The sequence below is a fragment of the Papaver somniferum genome, chromosome 6 (assembly GCF_003573695.1).
Source record: "Papaver somniferum cultivar HN1 chromosome 6, ASM357369v1, whole genome shotgun sequence".
Lineage (NCBI taxonomy): Eukaryota > Viridiplantae > Streptophyta > Magnoliopsida > Ranunculales > Papaveraceae > Papaver > Papaver somniferum.
In genome coordinates this window covers 60,071,625-60,084,218 of record NC_039363.1, presented here as the reverse complement: position 1 = coordinate 60,084,218, position 12,594 = coordinate 60,071,625, and the positions used below count along the sequence as shown (strand labels likewise).

Genomic DNA, 12,594 nt, shown 5'->3' with positions numbered 1-12,594 from the left:
TAGGAAAAATAATGCAAAGGGGGGCACTAAAGGCCTCCAATATTTGCAATGAAAGTTCTTTTTTGGAATCTTAGGGGACTTAGGAGAACTAGGGCTCAAAATAAGTTGTGGACTTTAATAAATCAATTTAAACCTTCTTTAATTTTTATAGTTGAACCTAAAGTAGTTTGCAGTGCTTCTTTTTGTAAGAAAATTAATTTTCTTGTGATGGAAAATAAAGTGATTCACAACTCAGTTTCTAATAAAAAAAAGGGAATATTCGGTTATTTTGGAATAAGACATTACCAGAACCAAGAGTAGTATCCATGTCTAGCCAAATGATCACAATGGATATAGGTGGAGCTCTAGTATTTGGAATTCATGCACATGTAGGGGTTGCTCAAAGAAGATTTCTATGGGATGAAATGGAGAGTATCAGTGATCTGAATCAACCTTGGCTTGATATTGGTGATTTTAATTCTATTATCTCTCAAGATGAAAAAATTGGAGGCAGGGCTGCAAATAGAAGAACAATGCAAGAATTTAATAACTGTCTTAATAACTGTGAATTGATACAAGCTCCTAAATCAGGTTTAATGCATTCTTGGTCCAATTTTCAACATGGGAACAAGAGGATTATGTGTAATTTAGATAGAGTTGTTTTTGATCATAAGTGATTCCAAATGCATGAGAATTGGAGTTACAAAGTTGTATTGAGGATTGCTTCTGATCATGCCCCCTTGTTAGGTGGTGGTGCAATTATTCCCAAACCTTCAAATGCTCCCTTAAAGTTTCAGAAATTGTGGTTAACTCACCCAAATTTTATGGATGTAGTGTCTCAAAGTTGGGTTGAAGAAATAGTAGGTGATCCTGCTTATGTATTTCAACAAAAATTAAAAAAATTGAAGAATATTCTAAGGCAATGGAATTGGTCAGTTTTTGGTAATGTTCATGTTCAAATCAAAGAAGCTGAAGCAGAAGTTAATAGAGCAACGACCATATCAGATCAAAATCCTCATGACATTAAAGCTCTGAATAATCTTGTTACTGCTGAAAATGATTACAATAGTAACGAAGTCCAACTAAACACCATGCTCAAGCAAAAATTTAGAATCAAATGGGTTAAAGAAGGTTATGCTAATACAGAGTTATTTCATACAAATTTGAAGATTAGGCAATCAAAAAATCTTATAAGTGAGTCGGAGGATTCCAATGGAAATTTGGTATCAGATCAAAAAATTATTGCAGAAACTTTAGTACAACACTTCAAGCAAAAATTTCAATTTCAAGAAACAGAAGATGTTGAGTCTCTACTGGATGTAATTCCAAAAGTGGTTACAGATGAGGATCAAACAATGATGGATGTTATACATGAGGCAGAAGAAATAAAATCTACAATTTTCAGCATGGATCCTGACAGTTCACCAGGTCATGATGGCTTTTCTGGTTGCTTTTATAAAGCATGCTAGAAGATTATACAAAAGGATGTAGTTCAAGCTGTGCAGTTTTGTTGGAGGAGGAAATTTATCCTAAAGGGCCTTAACTCAAATTTTATTGTTCTCTTGCCTAAAACAGAAGGTGCAAAAACTACCAATCACTTTAGACCAATTGGTCTAAGCAATGTGAGTTTTAAGATTTTTACAAAGATCATAAATACAAGAATGAGCTCTCTTATGCAAAAGCTGATTACACCTCAACAAGTAGCCTACATCAAAGGCAGGAGCATACAAGAACAAATTATATTAGCTTCAGAAATGGTCAATGACATGAAGAAAAAGAGAAGGGGTGGAATTGTGGGCTTAAAACTAGACATATCTCAAGCTTATGACTCTGTAAGTTGGAATTTCTTATTTCAAGTACTAAGCAAGTATGGGTTCTCTAATTCCTGGTGTCATTGGTTAAGAGTTTTATTTGAATCAGCTAGAATATCTGTAATGGTCAATGGTGGGCCTCATGAAATTTTTTCATTTGGAAGGGGACTAAGGCAAGGAGACCCCTTGTCTCCAACTCTTTTTGTTATAATGGAATATGTTCTAAGCAGATGCATTCATAAGAAGGTGGCAGCTGGTTTGATCCTACCAATGGTAGTAAGGAAAGGTATTCACCCAACACGCTTATTTTTTGCAGATGACGTCTTTCTCTTCTGTAATGGATCTAAGAAAAGTACTATTAATCTCATAAAGTTGCTGGATGATTATCAAAAAGGTTCAGGTCAAATTATAAATAAATCTAAAAGCAAGCTTTTTATTGATGGTACTTCTGTTCTAAGGAAAAATCAGATTAAAGAGATACTGCAAATGGAACTTAGTAACTTCCCTGACAAGTACCTTGGAGTTATCTTATCTCCTGGCAGAGTTAAAGTATCTACAGTGTGGCCTATGGTAGAGTTAATATAGAGAAAGCTTGCAGCTTGGAAGGGGAAACTACTATCTTTTCAAGAGAGGTTGGTTCTCATAAAATCTGTACTTTTAAGTATTCCAATTTACAATATGGTTGTGTACAAGTGGCCTGCATCAGTAATTAAAGTCTGTGAAAAATTCATAATAAATTTCCTTTGGTCTGGTGATGAAAATGTGAGGAAATATATTATTCTAGCTTGGAGGAAGGTCTGTACTCCTTATAGTGAAGGTGGCTTAGGAATTCAATGGATTGAAATCATCAACATAGCTCTATTAATGAAAATAATGTGGATAATAATAAACTCTGAAGATGAATGGGCCTTATTCATTAAAGCAAAGTACTTAAATAAAAATGGGAAATGGAGTGAAAACTGGAAACTGTCATCTATTTGGCCTGGACTGAAGTGGGCTTGGGAAGCATTAAAAGAAAATATGAGATGGTGCATTGGAAATGGGCAGAAGGTCAATGTTTGGCATGATATCTGGATTGGTGATACTCCTTTAATTGGAAATATTGATATTAATACTTATGCTAAAGACAATGAGCATCTAAAAGTAGCAGACCTTATTCAGAATGGAAGGTGGTGCATTCCTACTGAAATTCAACCAATCATCAGTTCCTTGTGTTTACCAGATATAGGAGGAGGGCGGGACTCATTGATGTGGACTGGTGAATTGTCTGGTAAGTTTACAACCTCTTCTGCAATAGAACAGTTAATACATAAAGAACCCAAACAGAATTGTGCATCTCATATATGGAATACATTTCTCCATCCAAGTATTGCAAGTAATGTATGGAAAATTCTACAAGGAATTTATGTGGATGATACTGTCATGCTTGGAAATGGATATGAACTTGCCTCAAGATGTTGCATCTGTGAGAAAGACTAGGATAGTGTGAATCACCTTCTTTTGGAATGTCAATTCAGCATTAAAATCTAGACATGGTTGTGTGTTGTATTTTTTACTAGACTTCCAACATCATTTGATGATATATGGAATAATGCAAGGAACAAAAGCCCAATTTTCAGAGAAGCTTGGATCACAACAGCTTGTTATGTAGTCAGAGAGCTATGGTTTCATAAGAATAAAAGATTCTTTGAAGAAATCAAGCCTAATGAGCTTCAATTTAAAAACATAATAAAGAAGCTGGTGTATGAAGGAGGATACAGGATGAAGGGAAATAATTGGAATCAAGCATATGATTTCCAGGTAATAGATTCTTTTACATTGGGTACTAGATACAGCAAATTTCACTGCATCAAAACTTGTTACTCGTCTCCCCCACCAATGTGATACACCATGTTTTGCTGTGATGGATCTTCTTTTGGTAATCCTGGAGCAGCAGGATTTGGAGTGGTGATTAGAAATCACTTGTGACAGGTGATTGGAGCATTATCACGAGGCATAGGCATTACAACCAATTTTGTTGCAGAAAATTATGCAGTTCTATGTGCAGTGGAGTTGGCAGGTGAATGAGAGCTACAAAATATCATCATATGTTCAGATTCAAAAACAATTATTGATGGTTTTATCAAAGGAAGACTCCATGGTTTATAAGGAAGAGATGGCAAAAAGCAGAGAGTAAAGTCTCTTCCATTATGTTCTAACATTGTTTCAGAGAAACTAATTTATCTGCTGATACAGTTGTAAAAAGGGGAGTTAGATTGACAGCAGGTGAAAGAAAGTTAACCATTAGAAGACCAAATTTCTTAATAAGAGTAGAGATGCCAGATGTGGAAGGTTCAGCTAAATAATGGGTTTTTCTTTTTTCTTTAATTCTCACTAGGGCCTATGTAGTTGGCCTATTTTTTCCTTTATAATTTGGGTTGTATTTCTTTAAAACTCTATTTTTCAATCAATAAATAAATGTGATTCAGAAAGGAAAAAAAACATCCAATGTATTTGATTATTGCTTCTAACATGTTATGCTTAAAAATTTTAATCACAAATCAAGTTAGGTAATTAAGAATCATACACGTGGTATTTAGCCATATTCATCTTAATCATAACTAGTTCAAATGACTCAAGAGAACTAGTTAGAGAGTTTTTCAATCGCTTAGATTTTATAGAAGTATATAAGACACAATCGAAGCAAAAACGATTTGATTCACTCGAATCAATTCATGAACTTTATAGCACGGTTTGCAAGTATGCATTACTTAGTTTATATAAGTTTAAGTTCACGAATAATCAATTTTAGAAACTAACCCACTTAAGTACGCATATTGATACGCGGACTTAAGTACCCGAAATAAGTTCGTTTTCAGTTCACAAACTCCAGAAGAAATTCACGGGATGTGAACTTCCGACAGCGCGCGTACTGGTACGCGGACTTCAGTTCCGGTTTTCCTGAGCAGCAAAGTACGCATACTTTGGTTCAAGAAATAAGGACTTACACAGGTATGAGTTCTCACACAATGTTTATATCCTTTCGAGGTTATATAATCTAAACTCTCATTTCAATCATTGAAACATTCTTAGAGGACGTTATATAGTTGTTGTTCACAAGCTATTTTTTCGTCAAAGCGATTTTCAAGTAATTGAAACTAATATGACTTTCGTCACGAGAAAAGATGAACTTGGCCAAAGCGAAATCTTACCAACATATATTTCGAGAAATATGTAAGTGAGTTAAACTCAGCTCGAAACAATAAATTGTTACAAATATTCAAAAATTAACCAACATAATATGTGCGCCCCAATTCTTTTGCAATCCTCACCGCATTTACAAAGGCTTCTTGGTGAGGATGCTCTTCCAACAAAATCAGGTTGTGTTGAGGTGAACAAAATCTTTCTCACCACAGGTATCCGAAACAAAATCATGCATGGACTCTAGGAATTTAACAACTTCCTTGAAACTTTCTGAAAAGGCGAGGGTACCCAAATATACCTCAAGCTAAAACTTTTCCTACCTATAAGTCCTTTCTCCGAAAGTGATTGTCTATGGACTGAGTCGGGATAATAAAACTAATCGGTTCACACTTCGTGTGATCATCTATGGATACGAGATCGACACAATAAAACAACGAATTATGTTTCCTTGATAAAAGGTTCGGACTTGACCAAACACAATAGGATTGTTATCAAGTAAATAAGAATTAATGTTTGTGTAATTTACTTCAAATTATAATAACAAAAATTATAATTACGGAAAATAAAAGTAAATGACACAGCAAAATTTTGTTAACGAGGAAACCGCAAATGCAGAAAAACCCCGGGACCTTTTCCAGAATTCAATACTCTTAGGATTAAGCCGCTACACAAAATTAAACCAACTTCGTATAGTTGATACCAAGCAACTAAACCTATAGTTCACCTAGTTCCGTCGGTATTCCCCCTCACTTACTTGGAACAATTACTTTGGTTCATATTCCAAACAGTAAACGAACAACAAATCTGTTTGGTAGCAACTCTCTTCAACCAAGTGATGTGAGTTCGACAAAGGCTCTTCTGTTTATCTCAATAAACTCCTTCGTCAGGTTATTAGATCTATCTTATTTTCAATTACCAAAGTAATCGTTAAGATTTTGAAATCAATACTTTTAATCACAAAGAATTGTATTGATGCCGATCTACATAACTAATCAATCCAATCTACCACAAGGATAAACCGATTATAGTTGGATCCTCTATACCGAAACAAGTATTGTGCACACCAAAGATTATGAACCCCAAATCATAAATCTTGAATATCTTCTTTGTCTTCAAATCTTCTTAGATCTTCAATAAACACATGCACACAACAACTTGAATCTCTTGTGATTAATCACGCACAGAACGGAGTCTGTTAATAATGGATTATCACAAGATCGTCTTTAACACTAACAACAATCTAAAGATCACTGTCGAAACTTCGATATAGTTTGAGTGAATCTTATATCAGAAGAGAAGATTCTCAAGCATAAACAAACTAGGTGCAATCAAAGTTCAACCACCGTCAGTCAATCAAATCAATCGAAAACACAAGATAAACCGCAATTATCTAGTTTCCCACCAACGGTACTAATAGAGCTTCTCAATCCCAAAGAAGACTTTAAACTGAGCGGCCGTAAGATATTTCTCCTAATTAGGTTATTCACCTCTCTGAATAGCCGGCTTCACTAGTAACAACACAACCGATGAAGTTCGATATCACGAAGGATTAGGTTGCTAGAAATGCAAACTTCAAGTATTTATAGACAAGGAAGTTTGGACACCAAGGAATTTCCAAAACCGAAAATATTCTCAAGATATGCAATGTATTTCAAATTCGGTTTCCATAATTCCTGGAGTGCTCTGTCCAAAATAATGACCGAAAATCTCTTTGGAAAATCTTCAACTAGTAAATGCACATTACTAATTTTCATTTTCCTAAAATAAAATTAAAAACCTTAAATAAAAGATTCTTAACTTATTTATCTTTCGATCCTGGGATTTTATTCCTTTAGCTATTAAGGAATAACTTTGAACAATAAAAGATAAACATTACTGCCTGTGTTCAAAGTATGTCGACATCCTTACTTTATAAGTCCTCTTTCATATTTACAACCTTGAAACCGATTTTCCACACTTCCAAACAAGTTTAGAATTGGTTCATCTGACTTTCAAGAACTATGTGATTGATCAAGAACACTCAATCACAAATCATGGGTTTAACGGTTCTACCAAAACAAGTTTCGGTTCCACCTCCATGTGTGTATTGTGCATAATCACACTAGCTTTCCAAAATTCGGTTGACTAGGTACTAGGATCGGTTCCAAACATATATATGGTATGTAACTTATATGTGTTGCACATGTCGATAGGATCGGTTCCCCTTTGCCTAAAAACGTGTTGCACATGTACATAGGATCGGTTCCCCTTTCTGCTATAATTTGCTGCACCTCATACAAGGATCGGTTCCCCTTTGTGATGTGTTGCACCTCTTACTAGGATCGGTTACCCTTTACCCAGAGTTGGTCATACACAAAATCACAAACTCGATCATACCATCTCAGGTGATTACTTAAGATCGGTTTCACTAATAAAAGTCATACCAATACATAAGTCAAGCCTTTGTGAATAGTTTTACCAAGAAAACAAACAAGTCATGAGTGGTTATACTAAATCACACATTTTGGTTGTTCACAAGATATGCAATGAATAACAATACCAATAACTCCTAGCGATTTCCTTTTCGATTCATAAAACAAGTTTATGAACTTACTTCCTTAAAACACATGTAAAACATTGTTTCCTAGGATGAAATCCTCACCTCATACCCATACATAATCAAAATATCATTTAAGCGATTATGTCAGTGTATTATCTACGAAGTTTAATGGTTAAGCAATAAACCTCGTATTGTATTCCTTAATACTATGTCTATCTAGAGTTCAAATATGCTTCGCAGTTTTGTTTCCAATATGCACGACTTAAAAGATACGTTAGGGAATGAAATAGTTCAAGTAAAATATCACTAACCTCAAGTGGAAGGATGATGTTGTCATTGTAGCTTCTTACTTCTTCACTTCTTCAAGTCTTTTCAATACTTGTAATGTCTCATATCCTAATACTTTCAAGCTAACCTATACAAAGTTGACTCTAGTACCTAATCAAGCGACTCTCGAAATGAGTTTTGATTCACTAAAGTGTGACAATCAAACTTGACATACCAACGCTTAGTGGGTTCAACCGAGCTATGCTCTAACACTTTCAATAACTGTTCCATACCTTTTTAAGATGTTATTCCTTGTCGAACTCTTGTCTGGGAGATCCTTCTTAATAGTACTCTTTGCTTTATTGATCTTCTTTGGTACCCATTTCTGAGTATCTTTTGGAGCAACGTATTTCTTTTTCTCCCCAATATAATTATGAAATTTTTTTGAGAGAATACTAGAAGAACTGAAATTATGAGACTAAGTATTTCTCCAGTTTGGAACATCATATCTTGTCATCTTAACAGAATCAGATCTGGTTTTATCTCGTTTAAGATATCTGCAATTTCTTTGCAAGTGACCTGGTTTTCCCCAATAAAAGCAATGTTTAGTAGAATGGAAAAAGTTATGTTTAGTATTACCTGAATGTATATGTGCTTGTTTCGGAGCTTGATAGAATTTCCTCTTTTCGTCATCGGCAATTGATAGAGATACTTCACTTTTGTCAACCGTGAAAGATTTTGGTTTAGAAGAATCTTTAGCTCTGACAAATTTTACCTCTTTGCAAATACCAGAAGCGTTTATTCCTTCATAGTCCAATCCTCGTGTATCACGATGAATTCTACATGCTCCCAATATCGAGGTTAATTTTTCTGAGCTGCTATTTCTAGAAAAACTCTCTTTTAAGATCGAGTTTTCTTCTTCCAACCCTTTGAACTTTTCGATCGCAATAACTAGATCATTCTTGGATGATTCACATTGAGCTTTGAGATTTTCTCGTTCCGAATCAAATAACAAGTTCATCTGAATGTTCTCCAAGTTATCTAGCTTTGCTTGAAGAGTAATTTCCCGATCTTGACTTCCGACAATTTCTTGTTTAAGCATTCGTATTTCGTTGAGAATCAAGTTTGTCTTGCAAGTCTTTATTCCGACTACGAAGTCAGTCATATTTAACTTTCTCACTGAAAATGGTGTTTTCAACTTCCGAGAGTTTCTGATGACTTTCCTTAAGAAGATTATTAGCAACTGGATCTACATGGAACACTTCTTCGTCAGAATCATTATCCGAAAGAATTTTTCCAGAAGCTAATGCAACCTCGCCTGCGTACTCTTGGTGATAATATTCGATTCCATCATCAAGAGTAGGCAAAGCTGCTGCATATGTCGATTGTCTACGGCTCCAGCTAGGATATACTGAAGAAAGGTGACCGAAACCACGACAGTTATAGCATCGTACATCATCATTATGAGATGTTGTAACTTTAGAAAAACTCTTTTTCCTGTCTCTCAAGAGTTTTCTAAATTGTCGTGGAGTAACATCCTTAGTATCTGGCGAACTAGATATATCCTTGGAGGATTCAGAATTGTATGCAACTTTAAGAGAGATCAGCTCTTTTATAGATGCGTGTTCATTATCAAAGATCTTTAACTTTCCAACAAGAGTGTTTCTGGAGAGTGTAGAAAGATCGTTTGCTTCTTCAATTTCATGTTTCTTAGACTCGTATCTTGATGGTAGAGACCTGAGAATTTTGCACACAATAACTTTCTATGGAATAGTTCTTCCTAATGAATATGAGGAGTTAACTATTTGAGAAAGTCTTTGGTTAAACTCATTAAAGGTTTCATTATCATACATGCGAAGGTTTTCCCAGTTAGAAGCTAGATTTTGAAGCCTTGCTTCTTTCTCTGCGGCATTCCCTTCGAATACGGTTTCTAAGATATCCCAAGCATCTTTAGACTTATTACACGTAGTAACGTGGTGCTGAATATCTGGGTTAATGGCATGGATGATAGCATTTAATCCTTCAGAATTTTTCTTTGCAGCAAGAATCTCAAGATCATTATAATCTCTAATATCCTTTGCAACCGTTACACCGTCTACTGTGACTAATGGAGTATTACAGCCATTAACAATACGAACCCATGATTGAAAATCTCACGCTTGAATAATAGCACACATAGCAATTTTCCAACATAAATAGTTTTTGCCATCGAAGACTGGCGGTACATGTATAGAGATAACACATCTGTCCATAGAATCAGATTGCTACAAACACAAACTTATGAGGTCTTAGTGTGTTTGCCTGATCTGATACCAATTGAAAAGGAGGGGGTCTAAAAACCACACCCAATAATTCGTTTGACAATCTGAATGAACTAACTCCAATATACTTTCAAGAGAATCAACTAGACAGTCATACTCAATCTTAAGAAAAGTATATCAAGGAGTTATATCTCAATTTCTCAATTCAATTTGCAATCAAACAAATAGGAATTTGCGAGCCCAATTGAATATAAGGAATAACTTGGACGGTATCAAAAACCAATATCCAAGTGTCAACCAATTTAATCAACAACCCAAAAGTCGGATTCACAATTGATTGAACTTACGCACAACCTGTGATATTTCAATTATATAAACAAATATAATGCGGAAAAGAAATAACACAGACACTATAAATTTTGTAAACGAGGAAACCGCAAATGCAGAAAAACCCCGCGACCTAGTCCAGAATAAACACACACTGATTAAAAGTTGTTACACCAATTTACTACTACCTATTCAGACTAGATGTAATACCTCCTTCAGCTGTATTAAAACACTTATAGAACTCCTAGCAGAACACCGATTCTCATTAGGAATTCTTCTCGTAAATCTTCTAGCAGAACCCAAGGCTCTCTTTAGAAGATACAAAAACACGGTTGATATTTTTGATCTATTGTTTTCACAAAATACCGAATCGATTTCCCTTTAGATCTAAATCAAGGTTTTGGAAATCTTGTGTTTGTTTTGAGAAAAAAATTACTATGTAAAAGTAATATCAAAACAAACTTGTAGATTAGGGTTTTAACTTACAATCAGTATGTGTACACACAAGGAGTCCGTGAACCTGATTTTCGTAAGTGAATTTGCGCGATTCCAAAGATCAATTTCCAAGTTAAGAAAACCCTAATAATTCTACAACAAGAACAACTAGAATAAATCTAGAGATATCTTGTTTAAAACTTCTTAAGGATTTTTACGAGATACCTTAATCGAAGTTTTCTTTCTATCTTCCGATTTCGACTAACAAGTGTTGGTATACGATCGGAAACTGATATCTATCAAAACCTAGGGTTTATGATCAACAACTCTTGAATGGTTTTATATCAGAAGAGAAAACCTTAGAATAGGTACAAGAAGTAAAAAACCTAGATTACAAGTTGTATAATCAATCATGAAGATTAATCCAACTCGGCTTTGTCATCCCCAATACAAAGACTTTTATCTCACTCTTGTTCACGAAGAACAGAAGACATGGAAAACAACCTTATGAAGCTTACACCAATTTTCCAAAGGGGATGAAAACGTAGCACTCATGAACCCTTTATTTATAGTGAACAATAACTTGGAAGCTACGCAAAGCATTTTCCTTTTTCAAGACTCTCCTAATTTTGGGAGTCTTTCCTAAGTTACAAACTCTTGCCAAATAATTAAACAAATAAATAATTAGCAAATATTGTATTTATGTGAATAAATCACATTTTGACGTAGGCAGGAATTAAAAGCTATCACAAACACTTTAATACGGTAATCAAATATGTTTGGGTTAATAGCCATCCTGCCGAGATAACGAAACATCACCAATTTGACTAAAAAAGACTTCTAGTCACATAATTGGGCCCAACCTCCCAAGTCCGTGAACCGTTACAAACAGTCCATGGATTGTTTCCTACTAGAGAACAGTTACAACAACACTTGTAACTGTTACTTTAATAAATCACTCATAACCTCATCGTTATAACTCGGAATTGAGTGACTCTTGGATCATTGAATTCGTAAGATCATTCACCATAACATGAGAACCTCTATAGGGATAAAGGTTATTGTCACAAAAGTCGTGGCTCAAATAACCTCGAGTATACATACATAAATGTATATTTACCGTCATTTGAATTGTTCCATAAAGTGAGCATTTGTTTTGATAGATTAGAAAAGTAGAATTGAACAAGAATCCAAATGAAATCAATTACCACATACCTTTGTTGATGAAATCCTTGTTGATGTCTTCTTGTAATCTTCAAACTTCATCCTTCAAGGATAGCTTCGATTCTACTTCTTAGTCTTAATCTAGTCCGAAACTATCTTTAGTATACTAAATAAAGAATGCATTTTGGCAACAAAAATTGACAACTAACTTGTCATACCAACGCTAGTGGGTTCAACGGAGCAATGCTCTAACAATGTTCTCCTGTGAAATAAATATTTTTCCTTTATTGCTCAACTTTGGATGATTTATTCTTCTTTTTCTCCGCATGACTCCAGAGTACCTAAAGCACTCAAATTAAACGTAAAATACATAATTCACAAGAAAAATAACAAAGACAGCATAAACAATAGATCATAAATAGGGTGTAATTCTACGCCTATCAAATTCCCCCACACTTAGGCTTTGTTAGTCCTCGAGAAAATTAAACTAAATACATACAACTCCATTTCATCGAGGATACGGTTAAACTTAGCATGTGTAACAAGCCTTTAAACCCCTAGGTGTCCCTAGTGGACGAGTTATAGTCTCGTGAGGGTTTACGAGATATATACCCACAAAACCTACTCC

At 34.8% G+C, this 12,594-nt stretch overlaps 1 pseudogene; it reads left to right on the top strand.

The window, feature by feature from the left end:
- Positions 1-2,468: 2,468 nt before the first annotated feature.
- LOC113290838 overlaps positions 2,469-12,594 on the top strand; it is a 59,993-nt pseudogene continuing 49,867 nt past the window's right edge.